The following is a 14,872-nucleotide window of genomic DNA, read 5'->3' as shown; positions in this document are numbered from 1 at the left end:
ATTGATTACACCTGTTCATACTTGAACCAATCCTGCATAGGTATTACATTTACTGTATGATTCCCACCCCTTATGTAATACCCCCTCTAGAGGGCTTTGAGGTAATAAAGTGAAGTGATGTGAAGTTTTTAACAACAAAACTATACAAAAATGATAGAAGAAGGCGCTTTGGTCTTCATTTATTTATTATGTTGTTTCGCGTCATGCAAATTGACGAAGAATAAGCAGCGATTGGACTGTGATCCCGTTGTGTAGTTGTACATGCATACTACTCAAAGAATGAAAAGAACTGCCAGCCGCGAGCAGATGAGCTGCCTTTCTATCACTCCTCTGCTCCTCTCTCTCATATTCTCTCTCTCCCTATATATATATATATTTATATATATATATATATATATATATATATATATATATATATATATGGGTTACGGCACAACGGGAGCGTTGTCAACAAGGATAAATATATTTATTTCCCAACAGTTTCGGGAGGGGTCCTCCCTTCATCAGGGGATGAGTTATACTAACATGAACTTCCAAACTTCGTTGCTGCCGCGTCCCTCTCGCCTTGGAAGATATTTGCGAGAGTGAGAGAGAACTAAAAAAAAGAAAGAAAGAAAGAAAAAAAAAGAAAAAAGACAAGAGAAAAGACGAAAAGAATAAAAGGAAAAAAGAAATAAGAAAGTAAAAGAAAATAAAAAGAGGAAGAACCACTGTCAACACTAAGAACAAAACGAAATGTCCGTGTACGTACACATCCTGTTCTTATCCCGTGCTGGTCAGTTCTCGGCATGTGTCGGGCCACCCAAGATTGTCGTCGCGGTGGCGCGAGGGGTCCGTGACGGCGTGCGTAAGGAAAGGGTTTCCCCTTAATGGGTCGGTCGGCTCTCTTTCATCTTCGTTCATTTTCCTTCAATGGTCATCAAGTGGTAGGCGAACAGAACAACTTTGTATGTGCATGTGAAAAAAAGAAAAAAAGGAAAAAAAGAAGAGAAAAAAAACAAGAAAGGACAGCGTACACGTGTGAGTCAGTCAGAAAAAATAAGCATGGTCTCCAGCTATCAATCTTTGTCACCAATTTCCTCCGGGCTTACTTCTCGGAGGCACGTGAGTATTCCGCGGTCCTCGTTGATGCCGGCTACAAATGTTTGAAATTTGAAAATAAAATATGCCTCACGCTGTTCGCGCTCGCGTCTGTTTAAGAAACCGGACTGCAAAAGAGTTACGCTGATATTTTCAAAACTGTGGTTTGGCAGGCGCAGATGTCTAGATAAAGGTAGCGTCGGCAGTGAAGTGGCGTGGTACCGGTGATTATTGAACCGCAGCCGAAATGGCGTGTCTCTTTGGCCGATATATTCTTGTCCGCAGATGTTGCAATGGAGCATGTATATTACGTTACTGGAGTCACAATTAAGGCTTTCTGTTATGCAGAATTTGAAGTCCGAGAAGTTCGCTTTGGATTCAGGTGTTGTGACCATCTGTGGGCATACCTTGCATCGAGCTTTTCCGCAGAGATGGCACCCTGATTGAAATTTGGGGGTGTTTGTTTTTGCTCTGACAAGAATGTCCTTCAGATTTTTATCCCTGCGGTAGACCACGTGAGGTGGCTTCGCGAAAATAGAAGTTAGTCGTTTGCTTTGCTTCATTATGTTGAAAGGGTGGGAAAGTACGTTGTTGATTCGTGGCACTGCTGAGGAGTAAGTTAGTACAAGGTTCGTTTGGGAAGTCGTTTTGGATACTTTGTTTTGTCTCTTAGTTATATCGCTCCTGTTCACGTTGCCAGCACGCAGTATGCCATCGCCAATAATGTCGTCCGGATAATTTGTTTCAATAAGGAATGCTTTAGGTGTTCTGCGTGTCTGTCAAATTTCCGCATATCGGTGCATAATTTCGGTACCGGTAGGCCTGAGAATATGGAATACCCGTTCTGCAATGCTTTGGGTGGCTGCTGTTGAAATGTAGGTACATTTGACGGTCTGTAGGCTTTTTGTGAAGGTTTTTTGAGAAGTGGTCATTTTCGACCATGACAGTGGCGTCCAAAAAGTTAATGCTAGTTTTGTAAATTTTGTGCGTGAGTTTACTTGACGGGTGGAACTTGTTAAAATCCTCTATTAGGCAGAAAAGACTTCCCTCATTGTGGTTCCATATCATAAAAATATTGTCTAAGTATCTTCTGTAATAGATAGGTTTCAAGGTGCGTCGCTCAATGAATGGGATTTCAAGTGAAGCCATGAAGGTGCTCGCGAAGGGTGGGGCCATTTTCGTGCCCATTGCAGTGCCAGTGACCTGAAGGAAATGCTTGCCATTGAACTCAAAATGGTTATAATTTAGTACAAGTTCAAGAAGTGTAAACAGTACCTCGCCACTTACATTCATTGATGAGTCAGATGTTACATATTCAGAAACCATAGCCGCTATTCCTTCATGGTGGGGTATGTTGGTGTACAGTGAGCAGTCGTCCATGGTCATGAGAAAATTACCACCTGGGATGTCGAGACTTGAAGTTCCGCAGATGAAGTGATTCGTGTCCTTTAGGTAATAGGGAAAATTTGGGGGGATGTTTTTTTATTAAGGACTTGATGAATTCTGATATATTTCTATTGATGTGCTGTTACTGGATACTATCGGACGTCCCGGATAGCCTGCCTTGTGTATTTTGGGGAGCAAATATAATAAACCGGGAACAAAGTGGGCCGGTAACATTGCTTTTAAGATTTTGCCGGTAATTTTCTTGTCTCGGCGGAGATTATATAGGGTTACTTTTACCTACCTTTCAAATTCGGGAGTCGGGTTCGTTGGAAGTTCTTTGTGGAATTTTGTGTCTAATAGTTGTCTCCCCTTCCTTTAAGTAGTCCGACGTGTTTAGAATTACTATACAGCCCCCTTTATCAGCCGGTTTGATGGCAATTTCAGTGTTTTTTCGTAGTTCATCAAGTGCCCTTCGTTCTGACTTTGCTATGTTGTTTTGAGATGGCTGATTTTTGTCATACGCTCTGATTATATCTATTTGAACTGCTGATATATACATATCGAGGTGTTTGTCCCTCTGCTCACCTGGACACCATGATTTGTCACCACGAATCAATCTATTCTCGTCCGTACAGTCCTTGCAATCATGGAAGTATTCACGGAGGCGGAGATTACGCGCAAAGTTATCGAGGTCTTGGTACAGTTCAAATTCATTGAATCTACCGGATGATGGACAAAAAGTTAAGCCTCTCGACAAAAGTTGAAGCTGAGCGGGTGTGAGCGTTGTGTTAGACAGATTGAGGACATTTTTCTCATAAGTTTTTGGCTGCTCTTGGCTATCACGAGGCACGGAAGTGTCAGCGTTATATTCGAGAGTAAGGGTGTTTTGATTAGGATTGCACTGTAGTTTTGAGTTCCCATTTTTCTCCTCAAAGTTAGGTTGTGGTTGGGGTGGTCTCTGGCGTTCTTGTACGGCCTCATTCCTATTTTTCTGTTGCAGAGCAGTGGAGCTTCTGCAGTTTTGATTGAATTTTCTATCTTTTACTACTGAAATTTCGCCTCTCTTCTTTAGTTCATATCTTTCCAGTTCCCTTGCCTCATGCTCTCCGACATTAGATACCAATTTCAACGTGGCCTCCATGACACTGCATTTGGTGGCCTTACGCTCACTATGGTCCGCAATGACCCGAGTCAGTAGCAAGGACGCTTCCAGTAATATTTTTTCCCACTTCCCCCTTTCTGCTTCACTTAGTGTAGACATTGAGGGGTTGCAGGCTAGGCGGAGGCTCTTAGGTGCGATTTCGTGAGATAGATATTTGGTTAGTGGTTCCGCGTGCTTTTAGTATTGCACCCGTTCTTCAATGATTTTCCTAATCGATAGAAATGAATGGGACCATGCGTGTCTAAGACTACCCGTACCTTTTGTTTCCCCGTGTCATTTGGAAGCCGCTGCCTTGGTCTTCACCGCATTCATCCGCCTGGTGTCATTCGCCTCTTTGTGACCCTCGGCTCCCTGTTGTTGAGTGGGTTTGGCACTGGAGTTTTCCGTGCAAGCATCCAGGGCCCCAGCATCCAGGGTCCCATCCAGGATCCCAGCATTGATAACGTCGCCACTCCCACCAGCGAGGCCTTACAAAACCAGGCGGACAAATGCGGCGAAGACCAAGGCGGCGACTTCCAAATGACAAGGGGAAACAAAAGGTACGGGCAGTCCTAAACACGCATGGTCCCATTCATTTTTATCGGTTGGGAAAATCATTGAAGAACGGGTGCAATACGAAAAACACGCGGAACCACTAACCGAATATCTATCTCACGAAATCACATCCAAGGGCCTCCGGCTAGCCTGCAACCCCTGAAATGTCTACACTAAGTGAAGCAGAAAGGGGGAAGTGGGAAAAAATATTACTGGAAGCGTCCTTGCAACTGACTCGGGTCATTGCGGACCATAGAGAGCGTAAGGCCACCGAATACAGTGTCACAGTGTCACAGTGTCAAAATACAGTGTCAGAAATTGGTATCTAATCACGGAGAGCATGAGGCAAGAGAACTGGAAAGATATGAACTAAAAAAGAGAGGCGAAATTTTAGTAGTAAAGGATGGAAAATTCAATCGGGACTGCAGAAGCCCCACTGCTCTGCAACAGAAAAATAGGAATGAGGCCGTACAAGAACGCCAGGGACCACCCGCACCACAACCTAACTTTGAGGAGAAGAATGGGAACTCGAAACTACAGTGCAATCCTAATCAAAGCACCCTTACCCTCGAATATGACGCTGACACTCCCGTGCCACGTGATAGCCAAGAGCAGCCAAAAATTTATGAGAAAAATGTCCTCAATCTCTCTAACACAACGCTCACACCCGCTCAGCTTCGACTTTTGTCGAGAGGCTTAACTTTTTGTCCATCATCCGGTAGATTCAATGAATTTGAACTGTACCAAGACTTCGATAACTTTGCACGTAATCTCCGCCTCCGTGAATACTTTCATGACCGCAAGGACTGTACGGACGAGAAAAGATTGATTCGCGGTGACAAATCATGGTGTCCAGGCGAGCAGAGGGACAAACACCTTGATATGTATATATCAGCAGTTCAAAAAGATATCATCAGAGCGTATGACAAACATCAGCCATCTCGAAACAACATAGCAAAGTCAGAACGAAGGGTACTCGATGAACTACGAAAAAACACTGAAATGACCATCAAACCGACTGATAAAGGGGGCTGCATAGTAACTCTAAACACGTTGGACTACTTAAAGGAAGGGGAACGACAACAATCAGACACAAAATTCTACAAAGAACTTCCAACGAACCCGACTCTCGAATTTGAAAGGGAGATAAAAGTAACCCTAAATAATCTCCGTCGGGACGAAAAACTTACCGGCAAAATGTTAAAAGCAATGTTACCGGTCCATTCTGTTCCCGGTTGATTCTATTTTCTCCCCAAAATACACAAGGCAGGCAATCGGGGACGTTCGCTAGTATCCAGTAACAGCACATCAGCAGAAAATATATCACAATTCATCAATTGCTTAATTAAAAACATCCCCGAAATTTTCCCTATTACCTAGAGGACACGAATCACTTCATCTGTGAAACTTCAAGTCTCGACATCCCAGGCGGTAATTTTCTGATGACCATGGACGACTGCTCACTGTACACCAACATACCCCACCATGAAGGAATAGCGGCTATGGTTTCTGAATACGTAAAATCTGACTCATCAAAGAATGTAAGTGGCGAGGTACTGTTTACACTTCTTGAACTTGTACTAAATTATAACCATTTTGAGTTCAATGGCAAGCATTTCCTTCTGGTCAGTGGCACTGCAATGGGCACGAAAATGGCCCCACCCTTCGCGAGCACCTTCATGGCTTCACTTGAAATCCCATTCATTGAGCGACGCACCTTGAAACCTATCTATTACAGAAGATACTTAGACAATATTTTTATGATATGGAACCACAATGAGGGAAGTCTTTTCTGCTTAATAGAGGATTTTAACAAGTTCCCCCGTCAAGTAAACTCACGCACAAAATTTCCAAAACTAGCATTAACTTTTTGGACGTCACTGTCATGGTCGAAAATGACCACTTCTCAAAAAACCTTTACAAAAAGCCTACAGACCGTCAAATGTACCTACATTTCAACAGCAGCCACCCAAAGCATTGCAAAACGGGTATTTCATATTCTCAGGCCTACCGGTACCGAAATTATGCACCGATATGCGGAAATTTGACAGACACGCAGAACACATAAAGCATTCCTTATTGAAACAAATTATCCGGAAGACATTATTGGCGATGGCATACTACGTGCTCGCAACGTGAACAGGAGCGATATAACTAAGAGACAAAACAAAGTATCCAAAACGACTTCCCAAATGAACCTTGTACTAACTTACTCCTCAGCAGTGCCACGAATCAACAACGTACTTTCCCACCCTTTCAACATAATCAAGCAAAGCAAACGACTAACTTCTATTTTCGCGAAGCCACCTCACGTGGTCTACCGCAGGGAGAAAAATCTGAAGGACATTCTTGTCAGAGCAAAAACAAACACCCCCAAATTTCAATCAGGGTGCCATCTCTGCGGAAAAGCTCGATGCAAGGTATGCCCACAGATGGTCACAACACGTGAATCCAAAGCGAACTTCTCGGACTTCAAATTCTGCATAACAGAAAGCCTTAATTGTGACTCCAGTAACGTAATATACATGCTACATTGCAACATCTGCGGACAAGAATATATCGGCCAAAGAGACACGCCATTTCGGCTGCGGTTCAATAATCACCGGTACCACGCCACTTCACTGCCGACGCTACCTTTATCTAGACATCTGCGCCTGCCAAACCACAGTTTTGAAAATATCAGCGTAACTCTTTTGCAGTCCGGTTTCTTAAACAGACGCGAGCGCGAACAGCGTGAGGCATATTTTATTTTCAAATTTCAAACATTTGTAGCCGGCATCAACGAGGACCGCGGAAGACTCTCCTGCCTCTGAGAAGTAAGCCCGGAGGAAATTGGTGACAAAGATTGATACCTGGAGACCATGCTTATTTTTTCTGACTGACTCGTTCGTGTACACTGTCCTTTCTTGTTTTTTTTTCTCTTCTTTTTTTCCTTTTTTTCTTTTGTTGACACGCATATACAAAGTGGTTCTGTTCGCCTACCACTTGATGACCACTGAAGGGAAACGGACGAAGATGAAAGAGAGCCGACCGACCCATTAAGGGGAAACCCTTTCCTTACGCACGCCGTCACGGACCCCTCGCGCCACCGCGACGACAATCTTGGGTGGCCCGACACACGCCGAGAACTGACCAGCACGGGATAAGAACAGGATTTGGACGTACACGGACATTTGGTTTTGTTCTCAGTGTTCACAGTGGTTCTTCCTCTTTTCTACTTTCTTTTTCTTTTCTTTTTTATTTTTTTCTCTTTTATTCTTTTCGTCTTCTTTCGTCTCCTTTTTCTTTGTTTTCTTTCTTTATTTCTTTTTTTAGTTTTCTCTCACTCTCGCAAACATCTTCCAAAGCGAGAGGGACGCGGCAGCAATGACGTTTGCAAGTTCATGTTAGTATAACTCATCCCCTGATGAAGGGCGGACCCCTCCCGAACCTGTTGGGAAATAAATATATTTAGGCTTGTTGACAACGCTCCCGTTGTGCCATATCCCATACCTTCAAGAAGACTAACTAACCCATTGAAATATTACTATATATATGTATATATATATATATATATATATATATATATAAGGGAAAGGAGTGTATACCTAAGGGCTCGTTTTTCCGTGTTTTAACACAATATTATTGAGATCTAACAGACAGTAATGCCTAGGAATGTACAGGGGAAGTTATTAGAACCAATGGAATGTAAATAAGAAGAAAAAAGAAAGAAAAGTGGATGAATATTTATGTATATATATAGATATATGATTCAAAAAAGAAATTCTGTGGGTCCAGTGCAAATATAATTAAGAATAAAGGAGCACACTTACGAAAATTTGATAATTGTGTACTCTACGTTCCGGCCGTGGCACGGCCTTCGTCAGGATTAACAGAAATACGAGTATGTGGCCGCTTTTATGGGCAGGCATGAACACGTCAGTTCAAAACACGTGCGATCAGCATGTGAGTGTCGCAAAAATTCTTTTAAACAGCCGTGACTACACTACAAACCATTAAAATCTAATACAATAGACAAGATTGTGGGCATGTAAAAGGCATTTTTAACATTCACCATTGACGACGAGGATCACGCATGAAAACAATAAATATGTGATAACCTTTAGGAAGTATATTATACGTCAGGGATGCTTCTTTAAATATTTCTTAAAATTTCGGACGTCAGGGCATCGTAGAAAGGCATGACACTTTTCCTACGCATTCGTTAATGCCGGATAACAGACTGTTGAACTTTTGAATCAAGAACGATTCTCGAATTTCGCGATCATGGTGCGATTTAAAGCCAGATTCTAATAGTGTTACCATAATCTTGTCAAACGAATGACCTGGTAGATGACAATGCTTGGACAATGGAAGATGTGGCAAACTGTTTACGTGTGATTTGTGGTTGTTGAAACAGATGCGAAAAGATGTCTCGATTTGACCGATGTATTGCATGTGGCAGATTGAGCATTCAAGTAAGTAAATGATGTTGCTGCTATCGCAGTTTAAGTCCCCTTTAATCTTAAGTGAAAAGTTAGATGCCGTGCTTTTAGCAACAGTTGCAGTGGTCATGTGCGCACAAACTTTACATCGCGTTTTTTTACAGGGGTGACAACCAACGGGAGCAATGAATCTAGTCTTGGAAGAAGTTATCATGTCGCGCATGTTCCTTGATCTCCGATATACAACCCGCGGTGATTCAGTGAAGATGTCCTTAAGCCGATCGCTCTGTGTCAGTATGTTGTAATGCTTTCTGAGTATATGCGACACGTTAGGAATAGATGCAGAATGCGTTAGAACGAGGTTGGTTCGGGAAGGTGGCGCTAATCGCTTGTCTTTACTGATGAGCTCTTTCCGATCGAGACATTTGGCCCGTTGGAGAGCGTCGTCAATTATTTGTGAAGGATATTGTTGTTCGGTTAATGCTTCACGGAGCTGGTCACAGTTGCGAGTGAAATCCCTGTTGTCCGAACAAATTCTTTTAAAACGGATAGCTTGGCTATAGGGGATACTTGTTTTGTAGTGTTTGACGTGGCTACTTTTAAAATGAAGATATCTTTGTCGGTCAGTGGGCTTCCTGTATAGGTTTGTCGTTAGTTTACCATTGCTTAAAGCTACATTGACGTCAAGAAAGTTTATGGTGACTGGTGAATAAGAGTGGGAAAAGGAGATGGATGGTTCTACTTTGTTAAAGTCTGCAATGAAAGAATGTAATGCCGCTTCACCATGGTGCCAAATTAAGAAAATGTCGTCAATGAAGCGTTTGTAATAAACGTCCGTTAGATCCTCGTCGTCAATGGTGAATGTTAAAAATGCCTTTTACATGCCCACAATCTTGTCTATTGTATTAGATTTTAATGGTTTGTAGTGTAGTCACGGCTGTTTAAAAGAATTTTTGTGACACTCACATGCTGATCGCACGTGTTTTGTACTGACGTGTTCATGCCTGCCCATAAAAGCGGCCACATACTCGTATTTCTGTTAATCGTGACGAAGGCCGTGCCACGGCCGAAACGTATAGTACACAATTATCAAATTTTCGTAAGTGTGCTCCTTTATTCCTAATTATATATAAATATATAAATATATATATATATATATATATATATATATATATATATATATATATATATATATAAGGAAAAGGAGTGTATACCTAAGGGATCGTTTTTCCGTGTTTTAACACAATATTAATGACATCTAACAGACAGTAATGCCAAGGAATGTACAGGGGAAGTTATTAGAGCCAATGGAATGTAAATAAGAAGAAAGAAGAAAGAAAAGTGGATGAATATATATATATGTATATATATATATATATATATATATATATATATATATATATATATATATATATATATATATATATATATATATATATATGCGTGTGCGTGTGTGTGTGTGTGTGTATACATGAGATCTAACAGATAATATTACCAAGGAATGTATAGGGGAAGGTATTAGAACCAATGTAATGTGAATATTAGGAAGAAAAACTGGAAGAAAAATACTTGTCGTGAGCAAGAATCGAACCTACGATCTTCGAATAACGCGCTCGAAGCTCATCGCGCGCGTTATATGTATAATTATTGTAATATTAAAAGCTTTTCTTTGTTAGACCCAATATTTTTGTGAACTAACAGATAATTAAGCCAGAGAGAGCAAAGGAGACGTTATTAAAATTATAATGTAATTGTGAAGAAAGAAGACTGGGCGAGACGTTAACTTGCCGTGGGCAGGGACCGAGCCTGCGACCTTCAAATGACGCGTCCGAAGTTCTACCAACTGCCCCGATACAATTATTTATTGGGCTACTGCGGAGGTTAATTCCCCCCCCCCCCCCCCGTCTGCTTTATGGGTATTAAATGTGGAAGCACCAGTCAGTGCTTCCTCTTGCTTATGAGTCGAATGAGGAATACTCAATATTTGCCTCTTGGCGTCACGTAGGATGGGGTCTTATCATGAGCTGGTAGCTCACCAATAATGTTTCGCACACTACCTGAAGGTACCAGGTCTCCCAAAGCATGACTCTCGGTAAACATGAAGGAAAGAACGGTAAACTTAATCAAAATCAGCCACATTAATTACGTCGTCTTTACCCGCAACTGAACGAAGGTGTAAAAGACGAAACTAAACACACTAATGCGCAAAAGCATTTAACAAATCTCTGGTTTACATCAAAACATGAGCACATCCCGTCTTGACCACTCTAGGCATGTACAACGACATCAATCAAGAGATCGAGGCCCAGACCATGGCCCAATTGATCAACTTGTGCTCCTAAAAGGCAGGTCACCGACTTCTAAGCGATGCGGCATGTTTCCACATCCCTACTTCGAATGTGCAGTAACCCTCTCTAGAGCTCACCTGCAACACAAAAAAGGCGGACGCCTGGCCCGCGCTTGCGCGATCCTCGACCGTACCACCGCAATTGGCAGCACTACTGCAAACGTCCATGCGGCGTAATACGGTAACTCCTCCATCTTTGAACTTGTGGTAGTAGGTGGCAACGGAGCCCTACGGTGAGCCACCTCGGTTATGCTAGCAACGAGTGCCGTAGCCGAGCACGTTGCCTTAGCGATGATCCACCCCTCACACACCAATGTCTTCACAGACTCTCGTGCCACCATTTGGGATTACGAAACCGGCTACATCGCTCGAGAAGCAGCCCGCATTTTACAAACACGCAAATGCATGAGCTTGCACAACATCTTTCGGTTCCTTGCCCAAATTGGCAAAGACTTGCACCCACAGTAACTTAACCTTAACAAAATGGCTCAAGATCGAGCGCAAGAACTGACCCACTGCAACGATCAATCAGCCACCGATGATGGGCCCAGACGTACAGTTTAATGATACTTTACTCACCTTCCACAAAATTACCTCCCGCGACTGAAACGACAGAAGCCAATAACCTTCAACCAATAGAAAGCGAGAACGTGTGCAAGAAGTAGCCTTTCGCATGCTACAAACGAGTTCGTGCCTATCACGGGGGTCGACTCGCCCGTTACAACTCGGACATAATTCCAGTGTGGTCAAACTGCACAGAAGTGTACTGTGTAACGTTGTGGGTTTTTTTTCCTTTCACAACGCACCCGTTCAATTTGGAAGCTTCAAGGAGCCACCTCAGGACACTTCCCGAAGGAAGAGTCTGTTTGACGCTAACCTTTAATAACAATAGCTCGAGAGCACTCAACTCAAATATGAGGAGTCTTATCCCTCGAATACAGTTCCCAAGAGATACACAAAGTGAATATTATTTCCTAGACAAAAGTCCTTAGAACTCAGTTCCTACACAGCTAGAGTGTGTCACGGAACGTCAAAGGAGCGGTATCTCACCCACGTCATTGCGTACGAGCCTGGGCGCCAAGCGCGGGGTCGATGCAGTTGTCGTCGTAGGTGGCATCAGCGCTGGGCAGCTACACGAACCGTAGGAGAAGCAGCCTTCCTAGGCCACCGGTTGAGGCTACACCAGCTGACGCTGTACAAGCTGACACTGCATTTCACGCACAGGCCTCGAGGTAGAGTCCCGGCCGGACAGCCTCGCCTGAACTCGAGCCCGAAGATCGACACCTCAGACCTGTCCACGGGCACGGGAACGTCAGCGAAACCTGGTAGTCCTGGATCCCCCCAGGTCACTGGGCGATGAATCTTGGCTCGGGTACGAAACGCGACCGTCTTGATGCTTGGCTCGTTTTGTCTTGTCTTGTCGCCTAGAATATCTTGACTCATATCCATAAGGAAGATTGGCCACACTGTACCTTATAATAGATATTTTTTGTTCAACGCTTGCTAAAAAAGACAGAAATTAGACAAGAACAATACTAATCTTCCATTAAAAACGTGAAAAAGGGCAGAAGAATTCGATAAACCACAATATATAAAACAATTTAGCAAGAATGAAGAAGGGGGACAAGAATTGGATATATCGGGTAGTACCACTAGCAGCGTATCCTTCCGGTTGCCTCAATGAATTTATGTAGCACTGACAGAATAGCACTGCGGCCCACACCGAACTGACCAGCTTCAAACGATAATAGAGTGGAGGTATTACCTGGCAATCCTAGCATACCAATCGGTCTCTCAAGAATTATTACGCGCAGTGAGGCAAAACGGTGGCACGTGAGAAGAAAGTGATGTATTGTTTCCGGTTCATTGCAAACCGCACATAGGTTATTTAATGCAAATTCTGCTTTGTGGAGATAAACAATTAATCAAAGAACTCACCAGCGAAAGCCTGTGAGGGTCACCTAATATTGACGGGAAAGGCATTTAGCGGTGTTCCGTGTGAATTGCAAGTGCCGAAATTCTTCAGATTGTAGGAGCGATGTTTCGTTGATTTTCAAGATTAACAGGCGTTTGAATCGTATGGTACTAATAAAAGGAATTTGCGGAGCTACTAGCACCACGAGGAAATTTAAAATGCCGAAGCGAGCGAGTCAGCAATGTCATTTAGCACAATTCTAACATGCCCGGGAACCCAAATAAACCGAACTTCTGATAGTCTATGCGGTACGAGAGACCGAAATATCCTGATAAAAGGAGACTGCTTTGCGGACGTTAGTTGTGTACAAAAAAACAACGCATCCGAAATAGTAATCGCTTTTGATTGCTGAGAATTTAGTTTTGGAAGGGACAATGTAATAGTGAGGAATTCCGCGAGATAAATTAGCGTACAGTCAGGAAATTGGAGCGCGAAAGACCAATTAGGCTGATGAGAAAAAATACCTACTCCAGCCTTTTGAAGATTTTGCGTTGCATCCGTCGAAATTACTACGTAATTTGGAAAATAACCAAGGCGGCCTTGAAAACGGCCCTCCAGATCATGCTTTGGAAGTAACTTGGCATTCTTTGGAAAAATGTCATCGAAAATTAAGTCAACTGGCATCGAGCCTTGGGTTTAGGGAGTTAAATGCTGGAGGGAAACGTGAAGATTTGATAACAGAGCCTCCACCGAAATGACTTGGTGTCTTTGGTAACGACGCCACGGGCACCGTAAGAAAGAAACTGGATATTTGATGAAAACTGTCTGTGAACAGAAGTGGGGTGCATCGTAAAGTTTTAAAATTGTTTGCACAGTAAGCTGTCGAAATCTAGCATCAAGTGGAATGATTCGAGCGTCCAAATAAAGCACGCTATTCGCGACACACCTAGGTAGCCCGAGACACGGCCGCAGAGCTTGCCTTCCTAGCAATATAAGAGGTCCTAATTTGTACTCGGCACTTCCGCAAAAGAGAACGCAACCAAACTCCACAATATGGCATACGTAGAGTTTGTATAACATAAGTAATGTATCCCTGCGCATCCCTGAATTCTTATTGCAAAACCGGCGTAGCAATCCTAGGGCGCTTTCTGCTTTACAGGTGTTTGATTTTATTTGTTGCTGCCAATTTAAATTGTTCACGTAAACGATTCCAAGATATTTTAACGCCGTTACTTGTGGAATCGGATCATTTCGATAACGCAGTGAATGAAAGACGGGAACGTATAGAGAGAATACAAGCAGAGTACATTTGATAACATTAAGCGAAAAAGACAGCCTGTCAAGCCATACCTCAAGCTCACTCAAATATGAGTGTAAGATTTGATACAAACTACTGATATCTCGGGATGCTCGTCTTCCTCTCGACCACCGCTGCGACTCTTCTTTTTCTTCTCTGCACCGCTGCGTTGAACCGGTGCTTCAGTCATTTATCGTTTGCTGGTTCACATTCGTGCCAGCTTCTTCCCCGTTGCCGAGTGTCAACTTGGTTCACGGCGGGCACTTCAAATTCCGCTCACTCAATCCGTTGCAAGTTCCGCACACTCCATCACAGAGGCCCCGTTTTCATTTTTTTCTGTTCTGAAAAAAAAAACTGCTGCAGAGTGCGCGTTCGGCACCACATAAACTCCCTATATATGTCTGCCACAAAGTCCAATAAATTATCTAGAATTCCACACTCACTAACTACTAAATACACATCGTCTACATGTCCCCACTTCCAAACTCCACATGCACCCCATATGACTTGAAAGTTATGAAACCCAGTATCAACCTGTTGCTCACACGACTATTTCGTACATATATGTACTGTAATGCAAAATTGCATACCATGTCACCCTTCAGATTGCATGGGAGTTCATAATCTCAACTACATACAAGAGATACCCTTCCGTGGTCCGCGGCTTGACGCTCAAGTTATAGCATCCCACACAAGACGCGGAACAGCCCTGATCCCATGGCTGGAG

This window comes from Rhipicephalus microplus, chromosome 6, assembly GCF_043290135.1.
Source record: "Rhipicephalus microplus isolate Deutch F79 chromosome 6, USDA_Rmic, whole genome shotgun sequence".
Taxonomy (NCBI): Eukaryota; Metazoa; Arthropoda; class Arachnida; order Ixodida; family Ixodidae; genus Rhipicephalus; species Rhipicephalus microplus.
The sequence above is the reverse complement of the archived record's forward strand: the minus strand, read 5'-3'. Positions refer to the sequence as shown.